Below are 26,760 nucleotides of genomic sequence, written 5' to 3'. Positions count from 1 at the left end.
TGTGGTTTTAATGTCGGCACTGCCGTGCTGCCGTATTCCATATTTAATTTAAACATAGCTTTGTGGTGTTGTCAACGTCTCTAGAATGTAGTGTTAATTAACTTTTATAAAGTTTGGCAATCTGATTTGTTCAAGTTTCCAGTACGTGCCCTCATTCTCATTTTAATGACCAAAGAGCCGCATTATGCATGCGATGAGGAGCTGATCTTGTAAACTAATTTTTACGAAATAATAGCTTCTCGATAGCAAGGCGAAAAGTTGAGAAAAAGAATTTCGCTCTGAAGAAATAAATTTGACATGATTGGGGATGTATCTTTTTTGTGACGTATCGTGTATGTGATTTTTCCGGCTCGGTTGTTATCATCTGGATAATCACCGCCGCATCCCGAAAAGACAGGCAATAAATACACACCACCTAGGGAACCATAAAGGGCATCGTGATGGCAGGACGTCCCTTTCCGCTACAAAAACACGTGAAAATGGCGGAAACGACGGACCACTTAATTATCAATGGCGTGAGTAGACGTGCATTGCCGCCCATTCCATCAGAACCCTCGAAAATGTTCCTCTTCGTCGAAAACAAGAATGACATTGGAAGTGATATTAAAAACCGGGAGATTTTCTTTCGGAATTTCTTTTCGAGACTCGACACATGTTCGAGAAAGAAATCCTCGAGATCAAAGATTTACGGATATCAAAGCGAAATTTTCATATCGTTCGTTGGAATTTGCACAAAAATATCGACGGATTAGAGATTAATCGGCGGTCTGTTCATATTTCGATGACGAAGTTGATGCGATTTGTCGTAACATTTCCAGTTGGGGCACGTATCCAGTCAGTGAGCTTTTGCGTGACGCTTCATTCCAGATACGTGCGTTAAGGTGATAACGCAGCTTTATGACGCCCTATTTCGTTTGTTTATACGCAAATGCGCCACTATCGTTTAGGGGTGATACACAGATTCAGCGACACGTTATAAATCCTCCCTTTGTATATTTTATTCGGCACCGTCGTCGCACGGAGGAAATTTAAGGACACATGTTTTGTTACACGACTCTAGATTTTTTGGGACACCCATACTGAGCCTCGTCCATATTCCAAAGACGTGATGTACATGACAGCCGCTAACGCGAAGCGTCGTAAATTCGTCGATACATCGACGATTGCTATTCTTGTCATCTGACACGAATTTTCACGACCCTTTTACACCAAATAAAACGACATGGGGGGTGGAAACGCGACATATTAAACAAACAAATGACTGAGGGAAAAAAGCGCGGAACGCACCTTCCACTTGTTAAAATCATATGATTGCTTTGTCCGGATAATATCGAACCTTCGTCCCAACCCAAACGATCCAAGTTTGTGACTACAGTTTGACTGACGTCTGTCTTTGGCCGCCCCCGTCGCCGCGCCGTTCAAATTAATGTGTTCGGCAACGGTTTGTTGGATTTACTACTGTTAGTCGCCAACTTTCTCAACTACACATCGATTCAACATGCTTTTTTGCCGTTTTATCCGGACCAATTCGATAAATCAACCGGTTTTCTAATGCCTTCCTCAAAAAATTGTTTCTATTCAGCCAAGGTAATAAATCCACTGCAAGAAGTTTATCGGTGCAGTTTATGTTGACTGATGTATCTCTCTTGTCAAGGGTTGCCCGAACGGCAATATAACATCGGAGGATTTATGACTTTTAAATTTGATGCTTCACCTTGCAGTTTTTCTTTCGAACAATCCTGTAATTTCTCTATCGCACTTTTTACGCTCGTCAGACTGAAAGCCCCATGCTTTCTTAACGAGAAAACGTCATAATCTTCGGCCGAACGGTTTCTGCAACGTGTTCGCGTGCAATTTACATAACAACGATCAACTTGCAGGAGATTAAATTTTTCCAAATGGCTGCTCAGCAGGAATTTAGTTCGAAGCATATGTACTTTTATTGAGTCGGCTTCATTCAATATTAACAAGAATCTTTGGTGCGATGCAGAATCTCAAACATTTTACGGTCTGTGAAAAACTATTGAAAAACCTTTGAATGTTGCAAAGTTGAGCTTGCTACAAGGCGATAGTCTTTAGTGCGGAGCCGTTTTATCCCCGACTATGTTTATACTCATCCCGACGAGATTGTGCACATTATTGTTCAGAACATGAGCAAATTTTAACAAAAAAGTGGATTGTCTGTGAGGAGTAAGTCGAGACTCAGTTGGTAATTTGTTTATGCCATGGTTGCAGGCGTTGCATAACGAGACCTTTGCAGGGTCTAGAGTGCTAGAAGTTTGTCAAAGAAGTAGTTACGCAAATTACATGCTTCGTTTCGGATTTTGTTAATATGTCGCAGACGAAGCGTATTTGCCAACCTTGCAATAAGAATAAGTACCGTAAATAGTTGGAATCAAAACAGAGTCGGATACACGATGGAAATGGAAAATTCAGGTGTACCTTCTAGCTCGTGGAAATTTGGCCGTGCAGTTGGCAGCACCATAATGAGAGCCCTCAAGATCAATGCGCCGCCGGAAGAAATAAGGAAATACACTCTAAAATATACACAAGCCGAGGCATTACTCGCCTAATGGAAGGAAAAGGAAAAACGTGTGAAATGCGCGTCGCTCTTTAGAAACTGTAAAATACGTACATTCTCAAATGCTTTCTCCTTACGAAAAAAAGAATATAAATAAGATCCGGCGCAGACACCGCCTCTCCAACACGTAAAACATTAATTAAGAACGAGCTTTCATGACCACATAGACAATAACGAGTAAAAATGACGAGGCGATAATACTTTATTTTCATTTGAACAGAAATAATAAAACATCCCGAGAAAAAAAGACGGCGTCAGCGACATTTTCTTTCGACCACACCAGAGGGAATTCTGATGCGGTTTTTGCCGACGCGGTCATTTCGCTATGAAACAAGAATCGACGGTGTGGTTGTTGTTTGGAAGTTGTCGGACCTGTAAATGTGGTCGAAATTGCTGACAGTGTGGAAGGATATGGTTTTTGCGGTCTAAATGACAACATCACAACGAATCACATTGAAATCCACTAATTGATCGGTCATCCGCCAATTGATTGCGATATTATCTCGTCTAATTAGCCGTCATGGGGACTAACGGACGCCGTTAAAATTCATTGCCGTCGGACATTCTGAACTCAAATTGAATATACCGCCACTTAATAGATTTGTGCATTCCAAAAATTAATTGCAATTTGGCTCGAAATAGTGGAATGTTTACGGCGCATTCACCATTTTTCGCTGTGTTCTATTCTGGGAAGGAAGATCTATATTACGTAATTGCTTGCGTGGCTGATTTTCCCCCTCACATGTGAAATTGATTGGGTCCTCCAGCAATTAATTAAATTTTTTCGTTACATAAACATGTCGACCGCCCTTTCATTGAATTTTCCGGTTTATGTTTTGGCACACCGAAGGATGCGTACTGCTTTTCTTCGTCGCTGACAGACCACTTGGCTTGATGAACGGCGTACATAAACTCCACAAAATGCTGCACCAACTCACGGACACCCAAAGATTTCCAGTTTACGAGACAAGCGAGTTTCATTTTAATACACCATTAATTTAAGAATCAATCAGCTTTCGGAGATTTTATTAATTAAAACCGAAATCGTTTGTTCCCTTTTTTGTGTTGTCCAGATTTAATTAGTTTCCTTTCGTGGGTCGACAAACACAAAAAATGCGCTTATTGAGTGATATTATGTGGAGGCAGAAAAAACGTCAGGCACATGGGGAACAACGAAAGTAGACGGCATAGACACAGGATGAGAGGAAACCTGGCGGGTATTCATTAATCAAGGGATGTATTCAATTAGCGTGTTCTGTCGTACAAAAGAGCGAGTATATCTGCCAACAAAGGAAAACCATACTAGGTACACGCAGTGGTAATCATGTATCATAGCCGCCTCCGTTTGTGTGATGGGCGGAGAGACAGACAGGCGGCTTCTTTTCAACGACCATTCAAAATGTCAGAACGCTTACGGTAGCACTTATGATTCATTGCGCGTTATTTAACATTAGAAGAGACAACTTGATTATAAACGATTTGTTACACCAGCTCACGTGATCCAGACAAGCTTTCCTAATTGGCGAGCGAACGTGACGTTTGGTCAGCTCACGCAAATTTCGCTGTTTTTTTCTTTTGTTCGAACAACGCCTTCCCTGTAGAATTTAACCAGAACCGACAACTTACCAAGCTAATGGGTCTAAAAAATTACCTCAGCACTCGAATTACGCTTTGTGGTGTTGTAAAAATGCTCAAGAGACGGACATTGTGATGAAACGAGGTTCGTTAAGCTCCGTTGCGGTTAACGCTTGGAATTATCTAAATGATTTGATTATGCCATTAAAAAAATGGAACGTTAAAAATGCAGGGTTTTCTTTTATTAGCGACGCAACTTAGATCAGATAAAAGCATGTCGAGTTTTATTTGGTCGCGTTAAAATTAATTCGATCCTATCATATTTAATTAGAGGGCTCGCAGGCCATCCGTTGGGTATAGTTTGTTTTTGATAAAATTTTCGGAATGGCTGTGGTGTACAGGAATAGTCGATAGTCCTGCGGTAACGGACGGAGCGAACGTCCCTTTGCTAATTTTGCACTTGGTAAAATGCAACCGAAGAGGACAGAGAATCGAATCCCATAGGAGCATTGAGGTTAGATAATTTATAGTAAGTGGGTCCGTTTTTGCTCGTCCAATTATTAACTGTCAGTGGTTTGCAACGCGGATATCGACTTCTGCGAATAAACATTTTTATTCGGTGTGTTTGTGCGGAATTCCGTAAATCCTCCGGTTTCGTCGTGTGCATCGCTGATAAGATTCGATCGTTGCGTTTTTTATTTATAGGTGGACGTAAAGTGGTTATCCTGTGTTGAACGCCGAATCAAAAGAAAAAGCCTTATTTAACGGCAACGCTTCATTAATTTCCTTCAATTACGACAGGACTGGGAAGAACTGCTATCAAACAGCATTCTTTTTTTGTTCCTGGCGAGTCCTTTGTGTTTGCCGACCAAAGACAAAGGACGAGTCTTCGCGCCTGACGAAACAATGCAGATGTATCACATCATTAGAACTAAACAGGGACCAGTCATCCTTGCATTTTTCCACAGTTTCGAAATCCGAACGGAATCGATGGAGCCGTCGATTTTGTTTACAAGGAAAGGGTCACGACGCCTTTCCACCCTCCCGGATGCAACCGGAGCGTCGTCCCGGCAACCATGACGTCACTTCGATGCAAGAATGACGTCATACATCCCGGACCATTCAAACACTTGTTAGGCTGGGAATCCGATAATCACATTCTGGCATTTTTCGAATTGACATGGGCGGCGACGACACACCCCCATTTACCCTCATACCTGAGTGTATTGTTGCAAGTTTTATTGCTTTGTTCGTGGGACGGACATTATTGCCGACATTATTATTTGGAAAAATGAAAAATGCAACAATAAAAGTTGGCTCGAAATTGATGGTTGTTTAGAGCAAGTTTTCGTTGTATCGCTCGCGTTTTTAAATAATTTAAACAGCCATTTGTTACATTTAAGCGTTTTTGAGGCGAGGCAAGTCGTCGACTCGTGATATTGAAGTTTATGTACAACGGACATAAAACATAAATGCGACAACTGGAAGAGAGAAAAAATTCAATTTAGCCGGAATTAACGCTTGTGCAGTTGGGGACGAATAATAAAACTCTTTCTACGCTCTCTTTATAATAAAAACTATGGTTTAATGCGCAGCGAATACAAATTGCATTGTCGGTAATAACGTAAGCTTGACACAAACTGTCAGGACAAATCGATAGTTTCATCCTGTTTACTGCTAGTTGTCGAAAGGTAAAAGAACACTGAACGTGACTAAGTAGAAAAACATACGCGGTTTGTCGTATAAAGTCGCCTTAACCTCTTTACGACTAGCGACATTATTTTTTATTGCCCGCTTTTTATCTTTTGACATGCGAAAAGTTTTCACATGGGCTTCTTCCAGTTGTGACCTAATTGCCTTCACTTTATGGACGATATAAAATAATGCCGCCAACGCGAGCAAACTGTAAAATCAAACAATAAAAAATAATGCTAAATTCTGCGGCACGACTTGGATTTTAATTCTGCTTTTCTCTCTAGATTGGTACAAGCTTAATTTCCACACCTTTCTAGGAGGTTCTCCATAAAATAGCTTTTGTCACACTCTGTAACTCCCTTCGTCTCGTATAAAGTTAATTTCGTGGCGATTATCCCAAGGGTTGCTCTTTTCCTTGGAAAGCTGTAAGAGCTTCGTTTCCAACTGTTTCAAGGCACTGTTCGGAAAGTGGGGTCGTTAGGAATTAATTCAACCTGTAAACCCGCAAAAATTCGAACTTTGCACTTGGAATAATGATGTTATAACGGGGAGGTTTACTAATTCTCGACCGAGGAATTTATTGGACGCTCGTAAAGTAATAAAGTAATTGTTATTCAGAAAATGAAGCTTCCATTTAGCTTATATTAAATTTCTTGCAAATATTTGAGTCAGTATAACAGATTCAGAAATGGTGGATGCGCCAAACAAATGTAGATATTTCATTATTTTTAGAGACTCCTTAATCAAGAGTTGTCTCAGTTTGAGTCATCTCTAATGCAGCTGCAATCTATTTGGGAATGACATTCAATTCTGGGGTTAATTTTGAACGAAAATGGATCGTCAGTTTCTACAATCAACAGAAATTTAACCGACCATATCAATATTTATTGGAAGATGAGAGATGGTAATTAATGATGTGCCTGATTTAGATTGAGGATAAGGTTCGTTATGCTCGCTGGCGCAATTTGACGTTGTTTTTTGTAGTTGTTCTCGAAACTACGCCTCTGCTTTTCATCCAGTCCGACAAATTGGCTTCCCTCTCCCTTATTATTTATTAAGTCGCCTTTGTCGCGTTCCGTTAAACGTCTTCATTGTTAAAGGTCGTCCAGCCTCGAAGCCGTCATTATTTTTCGTCAGTCTATCTCCAGAGAATTAGTTTTATTGTTTCCCGAAGCTTATTAATCAAATTTATTATTCTGGTAAGAAACACGAAAGAGCTGCTACCATTGTGCCTTTTGTCGTCATTTCTGCGACATAATCTCTCGGAGGATTGTAGGGTGAGGTTCATTATTTCAGAAATTAAACTTTGGCGCGTCCCCGGAGGCCACCTTTTATAATATCGTTGATCGTATTACACACTAGCACGTCCCTAAATCCGATCAGTAATTATGGTCACAAAGATACACTACATCGCTGACAGGTATTATACAAGTCCTCATTCGCACAATCGAAACTCGCAAAGGTGTGGCACGAGGGAGCTTTTATGTCGAGTTCGTTGTTGTTTGCAACTAGTCGCGGCTTTGGATTTACCGTATTAATATAACCAAGTCAAGCTTGTCCTCCAAGTTTCGCATCGACTAAGTTTGTCAACGTTCCCTGACACAATACCTACTGACATCATCCTAATGAAAACGACCGTGCTTTGCAAGCATGACGAAATTAATAAGACCAAATCTAATTAGGACCTTCGCTCTCTCCACACATGAAAAAACAACCCTCCAACTGCTAAATCAAATATTTCGTTGATTAAAGATGGGGGCGTCTGTGAATAAAACCAGTCAAGTGACCGCAATGGTGAGTTATTTAGCGGAAAGTTTTAATGGAATAGTAGGTGCTTCAGACCAACTGATATGTACGATTTTTCAGCTAAAACCGTTCCTGCATTAATAATGGGAATTTTTTGCTGCGACTTTATTTCATTGCACTTTTTGATGCACGTTGCAACTAATTTTTCTACTGTGTACTCAGTCTGAGTAATTACGTGCTGTTGCGTATTGCACTCCCAGCAAACGTGAAATAAAACAAAACGCCTTTTTATTAGCGGTTTGTGGATTAGATAAAATGTCGAGAACGAAGAAATTATGTAATTGGAAAACATGATCCAGAGGCGATAGCAAGAAAATGTAATTCCACCAGCTTCCTGTATTTTTACTAGCGACTTTTTATAAAAAAGTGGAAATTAGTTTCTTGCAAAGGTTATTGCATAAGAGTCTCTTGACTCACAATGAGGTCATCGTTTTTAGTTTCTTCTATCAGTTAGTAGGTAGTTTACCTGAAATTAAAGCCAACTATTTCGAAGTTTGAGGCTCGGCAACAATTTCGGCATCTTTATAAAGCGACAATAGCGAGTCTGAGGAATTTAATTTCGCAACGAGATACAAAGCTAACAAAAACTGAGGAACTTAATGTACTCGTACTTATTAAAATATAATATTCAACAGGATGCTACACGTCTTTTATTATACAACTCTGCCCGTAAATATAATAAAGTTGAGTTGATTATAAAGCACTAACCCTAAGAGTAAATTTGAATAAATCCCAATAAACTGGATGCTCCCTTTCCGAGTCCACGATTCACCTGAGTGCATTATGTATGAAAATGTATGCATAATAAAAGAGATTCTTACTAGCTTAAGTTTGAAATTAAGCGATACTAAAATCGCGGGCGCAATTATCCTAATGGCTCCTCCAACACATTTCTAATGCATGCGCGTTGGAATTAAGACGAGATTGTATGCATTCAACGCACCTGCACGCTTAATTGTCAAATCTTTGGCGTGTCAATTTCCTTATAAAAAATCCACTGATCGACGAAGCGTTCACTTAAAAAGGCGAACGCTGATGGAAATATAACCTGATAATGATTGGCGGGGCGTTAAATGACGAATGATCGAACCCTTGAGGCGTTATCCTACGAAAAACACTTAATATGTCGCGCCCGGATTATTAACGAATCCGTGTGTGTGCGAAAGAGAATATACGTTGATGATTAACAAGACGACTGTCTTGTGTATTTCGCGTGTGTTTACTGAAGGGTCATGAAACATACATTACATAAAGCGTCTGTAAAGTCCCGTCGGTCTTGAAGATTAACGTACATTACCTACGTTAAATCCGCTCGACTTCAGAATGAGTTATCCTGCGCTTTGCCTACTCTTAATAAAATCTTAACCAACATTCTCTGTGACAAGTATATGCCCAGAGATTTACGCACTAGACTTTGCATCAATTAAATTATTTTCATACGAGAAAAAGGCCCCAGTATTGGATTTATTGTGGACGGTTAAGGCGACCGAAGATTTATTCGAAGATAAAGGAATCGTCCTTGCGACGTGTGTGGATCGATTTTCGGAGTTTACGATGCCGTCGTTTGATACTGATTATGAGAAGCGACGGAATGGCACTAATAAAATATCAGCGATTTTCGGAATTCGTCCCACAATGAACCTTATTCCTGATTAGGAGTGGTCAGTGTTGAAAGTGATCCTTGCTGAGTTTTATTTGGTATTATTTTGTGGCTGTATCGACAATTTGTGGAAAAATTGCAACCCCAAACGAACATTCATTAATTAATATAAAAAACGCATTCATCATTTTCGGTCAATTTTGAAATTTCCACAAAGAGAAAACTAATTTGAGAGCACTCCGATATTTGTGTATATTTTCATCCAACACCGGTTTTGGTCCGCCCCTCTTTCGATATTAAAAAAAATTCTTTCCGATGACAGTATATGAGGGTAGGATGTTCATATGCCAATAATATGCAAAGCACCGTGTTAACAGTAAGTTTGACGTCAGTTTTTTTGTAAATTGCGTACTCGTAAGCATACAACGACAAGCTGACGTCGACGCCTGTATTTAGATTATGCAAAATCGAACGTGTTATATTCAGACGCATCGAAAACGAGGCAGCGTCAAAGACCGATGAAATTTAATTAATTTCGGAAGGTTTCCGAGTTTGTTGTCAGTTTTCACAATAAAATCGAACGTGATTTGGTCGTTATACGACACGTTTTCGATATGACAAAAATTCTGTTACACAAAACTGGTTAAAGGATCGAATTACCGCACGAGATGTTCTTTCACTTCTTGGAATGTTGTAGTGACGTGGCCGGTTTGAAAATCTACACCAGTCGTCGTAAAAAACGAATCCTTTTTCTCACCGTTCTTTTATGTAATCTTTATTCGGCGACGGTTAAAAAATCTTTCCTTTCGTCGCAGATTCGTCGTGATTTATATTCAAATTTTCATGGTAGTTTCCACTGATATTCCTAACAATAAGCGCGCCCGACGAAAACTCTTTTATAATCCCATATTGTCCAAGTTTTTCTTTTGGCGAGCGAACGACAGTGCCAATGCAGTAACTGAAGAATACGTGACTAGAAATCGTTACGAAGCCAAGTGAGAGAGGCTATAACGCCGAATTACTCGTCTAATTGAAGAATGCACAACCATCACATAATGAATATTAATAAAACTCGCGATTATGAATTCAATTTGGTTCTCTGTGAATTAGCGTCGAAAGCCTTCTTAAACACTTTACAACCTGTTGGAGAAAGATTATATGGGGTAAACTGCTTACGTTATTGATCAGTTTAACGGAAACTATTAAACGTAATACCCCAAAGGCTGCGTTTCACCCTCCTTCGACCCCAATTAGTCGCCCATCTTCATTCTCTCAAAGAATGCGTCATCTTTCGGGCATTTCTTTCCTTTCTCGGTTAATAATCTCGGTCGAGCGAACGCGCTTAAATGGAGACGGCAGCTTGCGAATAAATTGGATGGGTAAGGATTTAAATTTTTATCGTCGTGTAAAATATAAAACAATTCCGTTATACCTTATTCCCGTGGCGCATTACGAGAGCACTGATGTAAATTTAAAGTATTTTCCACATGATAAGGTTTCAGCGGATCTCGAATCGAAAACGCACAAGAGCGAAACGACGAGGGGCAATATTGGACGAAACTCCCTTCAATTTGGACGACACTCTCAACCGAATCACTGAAAAGGACGAAAGATGTCCTTCATCCACCTTTTCAACGACTCGACGATTAAACATGTCGACGGTGACTAATGTGGAAATTTCACATTTCCACCGAGCAGAAAACCCAATTTTAAGGTACCTGTCAACGCCGAAATAAGAAACGTTTAATTGCTTCCGTGCTTCTACGGTCTCTGCAATTTTAAAAATTAAAAAGGACGACATTTCTGGACTCGCTATCCCAACCACACCCTTGTTGCGACCCTCCAAGCACTGTGCTATTCCATATTTTCAATCCTGGCCACAACGGCCGTTTCCAATGGCCATCCTCCAGTGCCCACGTCGCAATTTAACAAGCTCGCTAGTCGAGAAGTTGCGTCGTTATCCTTTCGCAACGGATTTATTTTTCTTTTTTTTGATAACAGGACGACTCGCCATAAGACGTGCGAATAAAGACCACACAATAAAACCAACTCTACTGTTTGTTGATGGTCGTTAGATGCACACTCAAAAATTTAGATAGCAAAAGACTCGCTTTATTTTTCAAGAATCAACAGGTTTTTCTTACCGCTGAAACTAGCTAGGTGTTGATTAGCAGAGCGGATTTCGCTCTAAAATGGTCGGATTTAGCTGTAAAGTCGAGTGTTTGCTGGAAAAATTGTCGCTCGCTAATCTGACAAAGCAAATCGAAATAATGCGATAATTTTATTGGGGGAAATTAAATCAGCATGATTTTGATGATTGCCGAAAACATATTTACACAAATGCTTCAAGTGAAACATTGTTGATCTTGGATAACGAGTTTTCCCATTTTCACGTAGGGGGAGTTTGTACGTTACTTTACTACCGTAATAACATAAAAAAAGTCGCTGCAGTTTCAAAATTATTGGACTACTCGGTGAGAAATAAACAGTTTATGCTAACTGTTTTTAGCTATTCATAACTTTTCCAGTTTTATAGCTAAAGTGATGAGTTTCGATAAAAGACATGTCAGCGCTTCGTGCTATAGAGAAAAGCAAATGGAAAAGTGCACGCTTCTTAAATGCATTAATTTAATTCTAGATTGTTGTTCCTTCATCAAGGCAACGATTCAAATTAAATTGCGAGTTCACCGTCTAATATTTTCGCTTCGGAAACTCGCCTCAATTCTGTTATTTTAGTGGTTATTTTTCTGCCTTCTAAAAATACATCAACAAATCAGCCCTACATTACTGATTCAATTTAAATTTCATTTGACTCTTTGTTCCGTTTTTTATCTACAGCACAGAAACACCGAATGTCCATTCTGGTTCAGTCCCGTAAATAAATGAATTAAAATTTTGTCAAAACTTTCTTGTTTACGTTGCTTTAGCCGGACGCATCCACCATTTTTATCGCTGTCATAAATCTGGTTTATGTTAGTTTACAGACGAAATATTTTTTTCGCTCCCAGAGAAAGTTTTTCGCCAAATTGAATTTATTAATAGGTGCAATTATGGTTTGGTGAAATGTCAACTGTGTGAGTTTTTGTGAGTAAAGTTCATCTTTAATCCGACCGTTTCAAGCGTAGTTTAGCCGCATGCGGCGATCAAGTTTCCAAGGTGTTGATCCAAGTTTTAGACATCCAGCTAATAGCAAATAAGTCTTTTGACAGCTACCAGCGGAGGCACTGCAGCGCCAGCTCGTCGCAATTAGAGATGTAATTGAGTTATACAAGGGACATCCTGATTGGGGTAATGCGCGATTGATTTTATGACGTCAGCCCGATTGGGTGCTACATTTTTCCACTCTCGGTCAAGGGAGCGAATAAAAATCATCTCTTGCCTTCGGTCATGATTGGCCATAAAAACTAAAAGTGAAAATCGTAATCCGTGGCTTATTGGCGTAACTTGGACCGAAATTGTGTCCATCGGTGGGAATTAAAAGCGTTCTTTTTCCCGAATGCGTGTGTGTGTCAGTCCAGAGCTGAATGACGTGACAGATAATGTTTTAGGTTGTCAGCGCCAGAAATCTGTATGTTCGACAATCAGCGGTCGGCAGCCTCATATTCTGTGACGTAGGGCGTAGCTAAAATCCAATTACCTAGAGCGATAACATAACAAATGGCTTCGGAGCCGTCAATTTATGCGTTACGCTTTTATTCTCGTTCACTTTTATTTTGAGAGGCTAAAAGGATAAATTAATTAGGGCGAATTTTTACGGGCACGTGCCCGAGTAATTGGAACTGTCAGGTTCTTCCACGAATTAAAAATTCAAATCAGGGCTATTGGCACCGTTTTTCTTTCTCTTCTCTTCCCTCTTTCCTCGGTCAATTTAATTTTACTCGATTCGATTGTGAGGAATGACTTTCCATATGAAAATCGGTTATGCGAACGACATAGATGTTAGCATTTGCGCGTCAACGAACCCAACGATATGATATGAGAAACGGGACCGACGATGCGCACACGGAAATCTCTTCATACGCTACAACTGATAAACGTAATAAGACATTGCTTCCACCGTCAAGTGGCCCATGATCGTCTCAAAAGGACACCACAAAAAAATAAATAGAATTCCATCCTTAGAGTTGCATTCAGAGCACAAGACTTTTCCGAAAAAAAAGCCTTTTGGAGCAGCAGAATCGGGCGTTCCATCACGTATATTTACAACGACATATTTCTCAAGATGGCACACGCACGAGATGTTTATAGCTCCGTTACCTCCCGTCGACGCCGAATACTATATATTTAGGTTATGCTGTAGTACAAGTTCGAGGGTCCTCCACTTTATTTATCTCTTTTTTAGTCGGTCTTTATTTAAATTCGGCCACCAACGAATAGTTTTTTAAATTAAATGAGGTCTTTGGAAGAAAGACGAGAAAATGAAGGAGCGAGCGTTCTTTTTAAATTTTAAACCAGCCAAACGTAGTTCAATCGATAAACGACAAAAGCGAATGTGCCATAATTTTTTTCCCACAATTAGTTTATTGGACCGTTATTGAGTTACGTCCTAAATATCTATTACTATATTATATCTATAGTCGCTGCACGTAATCTGTATTATCTTTCAACGGCGCGATAACAAATGACCCAAATCCTTGTGAAATATTGTATAGAGGGGCTGTAAACGCTAGGTCGATACACATTTCGTAAATATTATGCCATTCGCGCACCATCATCGATAAAGTGAGGCCAGTTTTTACTTTTATTCTCTCGATATACTCACCTGCCTTCTTTATGGGGTGCTTTGTCCATATTTCTGAGCGAGTGCTCGGAAACGTGAAAATTTCCCCCGCATTGTTTAAACGAGTTTGTCAATCAAAAAAATGATCCTGTGCTGAATATTACGACATTTATTATCACCCTCTCGCTATCATTTTTATTTTTAATTTTTCATGCGTATTCAAATTGAAAATCTGCTGAAAGTTTTCACGTTTCAACAAGTTTTCGACAGATCGTCAATAATGTGCATCGCTTGTCGATAAAGCAAAAAAAAAACGGCATGACGCTGTAATTGTGTAATCGCTATTTTTCCAACCTCACTAAGATTGCATCTAACCGATTAATCCTCATGCGGGCTGCGGGTTTTCACGAGTTGTTACTTGAAGAAAAATGAATGGTCGAATTGGTGTCGGGATTAGTTCGATTTGTTTCGGAGGTATTTTGGGTCCTAACGAATATTAATCGTGTTGGAGTTTTTACGGCAGACGAAATCGAACAATCAATTTGATGTGGCTCTATTCAGGCCCGAGTTGTTTCCAGTAATTAAGTCTCGTTCAGATGCCTGTGAAGTACAGATATGATCCCTGGAATAATATGTGGCGCAAGCGCTGGCCAGGATAAACAGGACGGTCCAGAGCGAAATTATTGTCTCGCCGCTTTGTGGAAACGTGGTAATAAGCGGAATTTCTAAAGCAAAACGTACGCCGAACAGTACGGAACAAAACTAATGAAATTCTCATAATAACGCGGCTTTAATTGTACAAAGTTAGCATGTTTGAGGATTATGCGCGTTTTAAATTATTGCAAATATTTACGTTGGGCGCTGAGACGTTTTCTTAGACAATAATCCGGGGACTTACATTATTTAAGAGGTTGGAATGACTGGAACGTTTTCTATTACGAAGTTTGGACGGCGCATATGCGGTCGCAAAATTCAATGATAAGCAGTAAGGGAATTGGAAGTAACTTGGCGAACTGCGGGAGGTACAGATGGCGCTGAACGATCCAGTTTACACCCAAACCGAGCGTGACGAATGGCCACATCTCATTGGAATAAAAAACAACTTATATTCACTGACTTCGTTCCCCAGTGGCGGTCCAGTTCTGGATTTTTTCCCGGCGCATCCACCATTTTTGTTTAAAATTGTATTGTACTTAAAAACAGTCTTCTTTGGCGTGATAAATGTGCCTTCAGAGCCAAATTGTAGCGTTTCGCATCCCCGAAGACCAGATAGGATCTCCACATGGGCGACATCTATTAATTAATGTGCGTGCTGGTGTGGCAACTCTGCGCAGTTGATCATTAACTTTTTTCGATAATTATTGATTTCAGGACCGGGAAAGTTACATCGCAAACTTTCTAGTTTATAATTTGTACACTTTGATCTTTTCCAGCTTTCGTAAAATGAGTATTCCATTAAAAGAAGCGCAGCTCGCACGACGTAATCCCAGATTACAAACATAACATTCGGGACTACCTTATTTGCAATTAAAAATGGAGCGCGCTTTGTATTTATGTTGTTTGCTGGATAACGACTGTAGCCACCGCCGGCACTGGTTGGAAATTGAAACTTGTGACCTTACGTCCTCGTATAACCGCACAATTTACAAGCGGAGAACCGGATGAATACGTTTGTTTTACAAAAGTTTTGTTTTGCATGAAATTAGAATAACACTCGAACTCGTTTTGAGTTCCATGTCAACTGTAGGTGGAATTTGCTACGCGCGTCGGACCATTCATGCAGAAGGGTTCTTTATTAAGTCTAGAAAAACCTCTAGGAAAAACGACGTTTCCTTCCAAAAACTCGCTCTCGTTATTAAGTTTCTCCGAGTAATTCGAGGGTGAGGAGATAAAAGTGTTGAATTGTAACAGATTGAGCGTCACTGCAAGAAACTCGGGGCGGAAAAATCTACTTGTATAAACAAACTTTGGCTATATCGATCCGCGATGGGATGCAGTAATAACACTACTTTGAGGTGGAGCGGTTTAAATTCATAACGACGCCGAGATTGCGAAGGATAAAGAGAAAAATTTATCGGCCGGAAAGATCAAGTCGACACCGCTTGTTTTTAACACTGTTTGAAAGACGTAACGGCTTCAAATGGCCGGAAGTCGGAAGAGTCGGGCGAATCCGACGACTGATATGAAGTATTGAGAAGACACCAATTTGCAGTTTTCGATTTATCGACACCGAAACGAGATTGACTTGAGCGGGGAAGCTTTAGAAAAATGTTGCCACGCCAACGAGACGAGCCCTGAAATATTAATTAACTAGCAGAATCAATTTGTTTAGCAAACATTTTTAAAATGTGTGAAAAGCTTTCTCACATTTGACTCGTTTTCTCGAATTTACTTGGAATGTGCGATGAAAACACTAATAAATATTTCCAAGATTGAAACTCGTTGTATAACTAAGAGGGTTGTTGCGTGGCGGAGTTTGTATCGAAGAATCCGAGGTAAAAGGTTTCTATTTATCCAGCAGATATGTTGTGGATCAAATCGGGGAAAGCAATCAGTCAGTCCCCAGGCGAATGAATCGAGGTAGGTGAAGGCGGGGGTTTCCAAAGCGTATTTGGAGGCTGGAAATATGCCCGTAGATGGAGCACGATTATTAACAGGTCTCTTTTACTTCGACGGTGGTATTGTCCCCGATATTATTCCCAAATATTTTCGAGACATTTTTATTAAGTTGGCAGATTTTCCCCCCGTGTTAATTAAATTTTTCGGACAGTGTTCTGATTAGCAATTAAAAAGGACCGAATCGGCAACATTCGACGGCAAATCTGATTTATCGTGACATAGCAAACAATGGAATTAATTTGGGAACCCATCGTGACCACAATCAACATCTTGGAAATTTATTGTCGGCGGTAATCGAGAGATTTATTTACTTTCCGCCGATTCATCAATTAGCTACGACAAGACCAGTGCAAATTCGCGGTTTTCTGGAATGGTCATAAGGACCCTTTAGTGCTCATCTATCAATATTTGCTCCAATTTCGCAAGAATACAACGTGGTTTTTTTCTTTTGGTGGAAAATAATTACTTTTCGATGGGGCACTTAAACAGTCGATATATCAGTCTGTGGGGATTTTTCATTCATTGTTGGAAATTATTTGACGTTTTGTGGCTTGGCCAACATCCTAAAAGTTGATGAATTACGCCATCGCTAGAACATGAGAAAAGAACAAAAAGCGCCGCAATATTTCCCAGAGCATGGGATTTACTTTTAGGAGATTAAAACAGAAGACATGTAATTTGCTTCCGTGCTCGCGCCAAGTTGTCTAAATTACCGCCGCCGAATCAATAAGCGATAATCGCGGAGGCGGCAATTTAAATATTCAAACACCCTCTTAAGTGGTGCGGGTCTAATGTATGCAGGAAACACATTCTAATCGATAGGACGTCCCGAATTTTCTCGCTAAGCTCGAATTTTAGATAAAATTTATTTACACTTGCTTGATTGAAAAGGAAACTTTGCTTATATGCCAGATATTCCCGTGGAAACTTGGCGAAAATCTGACTTCAATAAATTGGCTCTGATACTTCCCGCTCACATCACAAACTCTGAACAACCCCTGCCTATAAATATTGCCAGGTTAATTACCCAACTTAAGAGGATACGTGGATGTTAACCTAATTAGACGACTCGAACCGCTATAATTTCCTTCGAACGGCGGATGACAAGAGGAGCTGTTTTCGACTGGGAAAAGATTTGCTCCATTGTGAAGTTCACGCCTACTAGTGTATAGCAGAGGGTTAACTCGAGTGCCCTACAGCGTCCAATTTGCATATCTGATAACGAACACATTATGTCAGGTGCTCCAACTAGGAACAATCACGACGAATCGGCTGATTGTTTTAGGGTAATATCGCAACGAGAGCGCAATGTTTGTTTTGCTGACGCGATGTCAAGAGCCCAAAACCAAAATACAACATGACACATCTTTGTAGAGCATGAAAATTTTCCTGCTATCTCTTTCATTAATCGCGAGTGCAAGCGATACTGGTTTCCAGTCGGTTCATCTTCATAAACGTTACATGGTTAAATTCAGTGCACCGACTAAAAATAGGACCGTCCAGCAAAAATCAAATAAATTATTGACGACTATTGGAAAAATTAATTACTAACCTATGTAGAGATGGCGCCGGCATAAAATCCCACCGCTCCATCAACAAGCCGCTTCCAGCATCCATTATTGGCTAATTAATCAAATATTTTGTTTCATCACGAAAATATTAGCTTTGTAATTTCACTACGACACTAAAATTGGAACGATTAAATTATCGACGGCTTCAGCAATTAAGACGAGCGTACAATGGCATCCTTTTGAGGAGCAGTCAGACGCGCCAATTTGCAAATCTTGCACTAACCACGCATGTAAGTTCTCCGAGGCGTATGGTCCAAAGTTATCCTAATTAATCGACGCAAAGTCTGTTTACCTTAAACAAGAACTTGCTCATTACGAGGCTAATCTAATTTGGGATTTCTGCGAACAAGATTAATTACCAACTTACCTGCGTTGATTTCGATCGCAATCAAAGCGCAACTTAATTGGCGTCGGTCGATGAAAAATCGAAAATTCGCTCGAAAACAAACTCGGAAGCGAAATAAAGAACAGCCAGCGATGCAAATAAATTTCCATACGAGTTGTCATCTTGAACTTGTCGGAGTTGGAATCGAAGCATGACTAAAGCAGCTTTTGTTGCAGTCTCGTTACGTTATTGTTGCGCTAAGTTTGAAATTTAAACACAGGTGCATACGTTTCCACAAAAAGTATTCATCAGTCACGTTTGTCGGCGGAAGGCGTTCTCATTTAATACTAATCCGGAGAAAAGAAAAATTTGTTTTGTATTTGTGAAAAGACGTCGAGTTTTAATATTTTCCCATCTCCAACAAAGTTTAAATTTGCAGGAAACGAAATGGGAGTGATTAGAAAAGTCGGCTTTTCGCAATTCCCCACGTGTCCCTCGGAGAGGAAGGTTGTTTAGTCCATGGAGTCGTATTGCAGGCGATAATTTCCTCCGGGGAAATCCCAATTCCGGGCTACGAATGTTGATAATTTTCCGTGATATATGGTGAATGCGTCACTTATTTCCCGTAGTTCCTAACTCGTTACGACTTCCGATAATCACTGTTTTTCCCAGTTGTGGCACAACTTTTCAACTCCAGGAATTTCCATTCATTAGTCCTATGATTGTGAGCGTGTCCGACGAAAAATAGTTTAAACTGTTTCTTTCGGATTGGGATTAATCTGTTTGCCTCATTTTTCAGAATTTACTTTCTAGGTTCACTCGTAATCACGCACTTCCCGAAGGATCAAAGTCTGTTTTGGTCATTTTTTGTCGAATTTAGCAACTCACGGCGTGTTTCAAAACACATATACTCCGGTTTTCATTATTCTAAGTGGCGCTAAATTAAATCCAACAAGCTGCATTTCATTTTAATTATAGCGAACTTTGCTCGACGTTATAGAAATACACATACGGGTTTTGAAATTAATTTTCTTTGTTGGCAGCGCTCCACCATTTAAGATGCCGTTAAGTCGGCGCAGTCACAAAAAACAGTATCCATTTTAGTCTAAATTCAGTGTTAGTGCCACCCGCGGAATTAATCAGAAAAAAGTGTGCGGTGTCTTCTAATCCCTGGAATTCCGGAACCACTCCGATTTCGGTCCCGAGTTTGTCTGTTGAATATTTAAATGATACACGCGCTCAATGACAACGTTCATGCTCGTTCATAATATGGTTGGATTAAGACATAAACCACCATTACGACGCGCTAAGAATTAATTGAAGAGGTCTATGGAGACAAGATTATCGAATGTCACAAGATAAATAATAGTCTCGATACCGGTTTTGTTATGTGGGGCTCTGAAGCACGAGCTTGAGGAAAATTGAGATTTTAATTGGAACCCGGTGAAAACAAGACATGCATCCTAAAATTTAAGCATTTTCTGTACATTTTGAGGCGACGGAGCTGTCGGTCGATAATCACGCGGTTCGCAACTTCCAGCATCTGTTTTTATAGGCTTTTCTTGCTTTCGCGAAATGTTTAATAACTCTTTATAAGAAAGTTTACTTCCACTCCATTAACGTTCGCTGATATTGATGGGATCTGATGGAAATCAGACTTTATACCCGGGATATTAAAATTGTTGGAAAGGATTCGGCATAGAGGAGAGATAGAGAAAAAAGGGTCCGTGGCAAATGCAGAATGTAATATTCACATATGCTGATTTATACATAAGGTCGATCTACAATGGACCAAAAATAAGACGATAAATCAAACCATCGGCACGAGAGAAACGAAAACAACGCGATGTTACGGGCTGAAACGGACTTTTTACCGTACATTTTTGGTCACGACGAGGGGCAACAGATTGTGTCAAGCGAATTCCACTTTTTACGTCGTGTTAAGTATTGGTGACATCCATAAAGCTCCCATTTAGAGTAATTGAGATACCCGGCGCCTCCACCATTTTTACAATCTAAATGTAACTCACGAAGGTACAAATCATCATCCGTTGTCGAAGCGCTAAGAAGCCGAGACTTTTCAACTACGTAACCGCACATACGTTTCCCATAAATTCCATAAATCAAAGAAAAGCAACTTTGATATATTTGCGACGTTATAAAATTGTGGCCGTGGAGCGGATGCTCGAATATGGGACAGAGATTCGTCTCTAAGTAGCTACCTATCTCCCTCGTCCCGTGCCACTCTGGCACACCCGTCAAGATTTATGTTTGTGTAAATTCATATTCTGACAGAGAAGCCCAGCTTCTGGGACTTGTAAACGGATTATCTTCCTTTGACAATTTCTAAGTCCCTCCAAAAAAGTGTTATCTGGTTTCGAATCATATCGTTCAAATTAGCGGCAGACTGTTCAACGATCCGGAAAGGCCAGGTCGTAAAATCGCCCTAAAGACCGGATTACGTTAATTTCAGGCCCGTTTGCAAAAATTACTCGACATACGTTGTCTCCGGCTAATAAAAGGACTGGTCGAAATGGGGTGGTTAATGGGGGATGATGCTTTATTCCCTGCAAGGAAGCGATTAAAATAAATGCGGATTTCGAACAATCAGTGAGTTTACTGCAAAATTGTTGTTATTACATCACCAGACATGAATTATTTTGCCTAATGGGAATTTCTATTTGCGTTGGAAGTTAATTTGAATCTGCACAACGTGTTACTGATTTACATTACATTTATTTATTTGTACAGGAGATTGGGTTGATTGCTTTGATTGATCAACATTTTAAATTGTTGCTTCCATATCTGTGCGACGCTTCCGTAGTTGAGAAAAATTTTAAGTGTCAGTTTATTGTTGGCAGTTCTACATGCTGCGGATTGAAGTGTGACATTTCCTTGCTCGTAACATTCCTCGGTATTGTTTGAGAGCAACAGTTGAACGTTTTATTACATTTTTATCATCGTCTCTTTATTAAACTTTGCGACACAAAAGACTAATTTCCATTTTCTCGCCGTGATAGGAGGAGTGCTCGTCAAACGAAATTGTCGACAAGACACAATAATACATTATTAAGAATCGAAAGTGCCTTTTCCTTTTTTATTAATATTTTAAAACTGAAACAGGAACGTATAAAAGGATGAAAGACGGATAATCCAATTAGTTTTAAGATCATGCAAATTACATTTTTATATTCTTTTATACATCCCAGCCAATGTTCTCTTGAGCGAAATTAATTCGTTCTTGTAAATCGTCTGTCTTTGGAGAATTTACAACGTGTCTGACACCAGGTGGATGTTACAAGGGGAATTCCGAGTGCAATGCCGAATTAATTATTATCAATCTTAAAGTCGACAAAGAACGACGGGAACTCCATTGGAAGAATAACTCTATTCCGGTATTTCGTTGGATGGTAAACGAGTCTTGTGAATCACCGTCCTCTTTTGCTATCTGACATTTCTATCTCGACCCGAACCAGCCCGCTTTTCGTCAGTTATTGATAACAGATAAAGGGGAGGAAGCCATTGTTACTCCGTCTAAATGTTTGCAACCAGTAAAATGGGCGGACAAATATTTGATTTATGAGTTTACGAGTTTTTCAATTTTAAATTGTTATGGCAAACATTATATAATGTTGACGGGATGAATAAAAGGGAGAGATTTGATTTTTATCGATTCTTCGCGCTCTAAATCACGTCTAGCGACTCGATATTTTGTTGTTTCGAGTTTTCTTCCTTCTCTGTCCTTCGCCATGACCGAAAATTATTTAAATTGCTGCAACGGGAATTAGCATCTCACAATGAAAATCATTAGGAAGACCTCACTTGGATGTTATATTTTAATAAATTAATATTCATACAGGCGCTCTGCAGTCATCTTAATTTAAAATAAGTCTTTGAAGAACGGAATAATTTACATTATTCAGAGATAAAGGTGGAAATTACCGACGGTTAACGGTTCGCTTTGAACGCCCTATCTTGATTTCGCTTCGAGCTTAAACTAAAAATTTTAAAACGAAATTCTTGCTTCGTAATTCCAATTTTTCAATAGTTAAAATTAGAATCTCGAGAACTCGAAATTGCTTCGTTCGTATTGAATTTTAGAACAAAGTGCTCATTCGTATTCTCGAAGAGAGAAATTCAAATTGTCATAAATAGTCTAATTAATTGGGTTATAATAGAGGTTGGGGTTTTGAATCAATTTTATATACAAATAAATTACCAAAGTAAATACTAAACATATAGTGTTCTCTCATTAGGTGCAATTATATGTAATCCCTTGAAGCTAATTTTAATGATGTTCATGCCTTTTTGTTTAAACATGCTAATTTAGATTTCTCATGATGGTTTTAAAACGGAATAAATTTCATTAATTAAAACCGATAATAATTATTGAAATGATTGTTTTAGTATTGCAGGCCCGGCGCATCCACCATTTTCACCTCCGTTTTTTAATTAAACAAAACGGCACTTGCTTTGAACTGAATGTTTCTAGCGTTGTAATGAAAACTTCTTCAACTCTTCGCACGTTTCCTAACCAAATTAAATCAGCTGCGTCACTGATCATATTATTTGATCAGTTTGAGCTATAATTCAATCAAGGATTCAGTGATGTCAATTTATAATTAGAAGACGACTAATTGGGTCTCTTAGAAATTAGACGACTAAATCCACATCAGCTCTGATTAAATCGTCTACATTTAGACGTCAGTCGTTTTTTCTCGAGTTCCACAAATGATTTCTTCGCTGCTTTTGTGATGTTTTTACATTTTTCTTGTCGATAATAATTCAGTCAACAGCGTAGGCGTTTCTTGAAAATATATAAATCGTAAAAGTGTATCATATTCGTTTGAAGAACCCGAGATATTACGAACATTACAATCTCGGCTGCGGCGTCCATAAAGTATGCAGAATTTATGTCCTACATTTGCAGATATTAAAGGAGAATGAGAAAGTGGTAAAAACACGAAAACTTTAAGACTTGTTAAGCACGGTTCGCATTCATCACCATTTAACGCGTTATCAGAAACTGTAAACTTTTTGCAAAGTCGGGCGTCTGCGAAATACAAATTTTGAGTGTCCGATTCGAGCCAATGACACGTGAACTTGCGATAAAAGCGGTCTTTTTAAAAATAAATTAGTAATGAGCTCGTTGTTGATTGAGTCCGGCCCTGGTCCGACACGAAGCAGTCAAGAGATAAGGATGAGTGTTAAACCGTCTCGAAAAACTTTTAAAACTCTGAGATATCCCCGCTGAAAGTTTGCTCGAAGAGGGAAGAATCCGATTTTCTTTAAAAAAGTTTGATGTTAAACTCAGATTTAATTATGATTCAGACGGATTCTTAAATCGCCTTCATTATCGAATATCTCCCAAGTGTCATTTAAACGCGACTGAAGGAGGTCGTGCATGGGTAATTTAGGATTTTTTAAGGAAGTTTCTTACACGAGATTAAACAGGGATTAAAATAATCATTGTCATATTTACAGCGGGAGGAAGTTGAGCCAAATTAACGCTCTCCACATGGGACCCTTTAGAAACCTAATCCTAACGATGGTTCAGGGACTACAACTCTAATGATACGGGCATTAGAGCGGAATTTATACAGGGGAATTATTTCTTCAGGTGCGGATCAAATTTATGTGAGACGAAATTCACTCTGTCCCAGGAACATGCCTAAACAAACCAACCTAATTTCAGAGGGCGGAAAAAAGTACCACTTTGGGTATAATAATCAACATTTACTGCATTCGTATACATAAATTTCGTAAACTTGGGAACTTTGCACTTAACCGGGATAGGACCGACGATAATTTAAGGTGCGGCTTCCTGTCTCCAGAGAAAAACAGACACTCCTTGATTACTTTTTTCGTATGTATTTCATAAAAAAAGGAACTTTATTCCTCCATTGACTTCCTGCGGTAAATAATGCGGATACATCGGGACATGGGCATTAGCGTGACCTTTGTCCAGTGTCGAATGGACATTATCGGTCGCAATAGAACACAATACAATACTTTTTTTTTAATAAAGAAAAACATGAATCCACGACCCAAATGCAATTCGCAGTACATTTCCAGATCAATAATAAATTGTCAGTTTTGTCCTTTTTTCTTCACACAATTCGTTCGATTGACCGGCAAACAAAACGGGGGTGGCGGTTTTTGAGCTTTTAAAATTAAAGCCATGAGAACTGAAAAGTGTTTGTTTCGTAAAAAAGAAGAAATTTCTTTTAGCTAAACAAAGAGGACCCAAAAAGAGAAAATTGAGTTTTCTCTGCTTAATTTTAAAACTGTCGCCAGCAGTGGACGCTTTGCTTCTCATCTCCGTGCACCTATTCGTCAAAGTACCCTCGACTTTTATACCTTCATTTTCGCCTACAATGACGTGTTCAAAGAAGTTCGCCATTTGGAAGTGACAACTGCACTCGTCAGTTTTAATGACAAGTCTGAAAAAGTGCATTTCGTTGTTCAAAAGTTCAACGGTTGTGATCGATTATAGAAAGTTGAAAAATTATTTGACGTGTGCCAGCTTTGCTCCCATTAAATCCCGGTTCATCAGTGGCAAAAATTCGTATTTGTATTCATGCCTAGTTGCCGCCTCCGGTCAGCCATTGTGTTTGTTTAACATATTTCCATAACTGTAGGGCAACAAATCAATTTTTTAATTAACAATACCCACGTGATTAGTTTTTGAATTGTTGATTTGATTGTTTACTAGTGAGTGAAGAGGGTTTTTGCCGTGTTTCGGTTTAGAATTCCTACGCTTTACCGTGTTAAGGACTGGCAAAGCGTTTGGATTCTGAATCGAACCTGTGGCACAAAGTCGCCGGTTTTAATTAAGCCTAAGACGCGTAAGTAAACTGCTGTTAAAACTTTCAAGTACACACGCACACATACACACGTCCCAAGTCTAATAAGGCCGTTAAAACGCCGCGTGACGAAGACTCATTTCCACCACACAATTCCCTTGCTAAATGATGGTTACCATTAACTTACCTCTTGCAGACCGCAAGCCGCCATGCCAGCAAATTGCCGAGGGAAATTTCCGACGAATTGAAACTTAAGTGCGGATGAAACTTTAATTCGGTCCGTTTAAGCATCCCCGGAACTTTTTTATTTCGATCCTAATATTCAAACCGGACTTATCGCGATGCACACGGATCACCGTAATCCAGTACACGGGTCTAAACGTGAACTTTATGTCCGTACAACGTACCTTGCGAAAGCCGAAACGACGAAAAAAATAATCAAGCAACAAGTAGCCACTTCGTAATCTTTCTGTGACCAGGGTCGGACTCTTCTCAATGCGCCTAATGAAGCATCGATCGGTTATTTTAGTGCGTCGACACTTTACCCCCAATTTATTTCCGACGGGATTTTTTATTTATTTGAAAATTCAAACACATCAATCTCCCAACAATTATGATTATCTACAACAACGGACATCAAGCTGACACGGGAAACATCATGCAGTTGATAAAACTCTACATAAACATTCGTTATATTTATTGTTGAAATTGTGAGTGCGCTCGACTAATGATGATTATCCGACATAAATTAAATAAATTCCCATACACACAAATTCATTTATATTGACAGAGGGTCGTTGTGACTGAAATTTTTAATTTGCTCTTGCACTAAACTGAATTCGGACTTTGAATTGAACAGTTAATTTCAACGAAGAAAATTCGTGGCCTTTTCAAATGCAATTTTTCCTGCCTGGCAGAAACTACAACAAATGAGTTGCCGCTGTCGTGGCTTTTGCTATTTTTGTTGGGAATCTTTTCCCATATGAATTACTCTTAAGCTTGTTGCAACGTGAGGAACATATTTGCTTCCTGTCGTTCGCGAATGCGGCGGTTGTGCATTATAAACAACTTTTTAACGATCGATGATGGTTTTTCTCAAAGACCTTAAAAAAAGTAGAGATTTTTATTTGACTAAATTTGTTTTCCACTACTCTGATTCTATTTGTGAAAGGCATAAAACTAGAAAAGCAAACCTTCCTTTGTTAGTTGAGGGTGGTAAGTTGGAATGAAATTGTAGTTTTATATATTTTTCATAGAATCAAATATTTTTAATGCTGTATTGATTTTTAATGTAATTAAGCTTGAAATTAATAAAGTTTGAAATTAACTTGGACGCGACCTCGCTCGTATTTCAGTTGGAAACTAATTTTGGTGTCTATTTACAGTAAAATATAAATGCAAACTAGAATAGGAGAATACCTAGCTAATACATTTCATGTTATAAATGGTGCATGCACTTTAT

The 26,760-nt window shown here is 39.3% G+C and overlaps 1 protein-coding gene across 10 annotated transcripts in view; it reads left to right on the top strand.

Annotated features, from left to right (window-relative positions):
- mmd (disintegrin and metalloproteinase domain-containing protein mind-meld) overlaps positions 1 to 26,760 on the top strand; it is a 133,461-nt gene that overhangs the window by 48,808 nt on the left and 57,893 nt on the right. The window lies entirely within an intron of this gene.

Source organism: Gnatocerus cornutus, chromosome 9 (assembly GCF_029298725.1).
Source record: "Gnatocerus cornutus isolate USDA-ARS CGAHR chromosome 9, icGnaCorn1.1, whole genome shotgun sequence".
Lineage (NCBI taxonomy): Eukaryota > Metazoa > Arthropoda > Insecta > Coleoptera > Tenebrionidae > Gnatocerus > Gnatocerus cornutus.
This window is presented reverse-complemented; position numbering and strand designations above follow the sequence as displayed.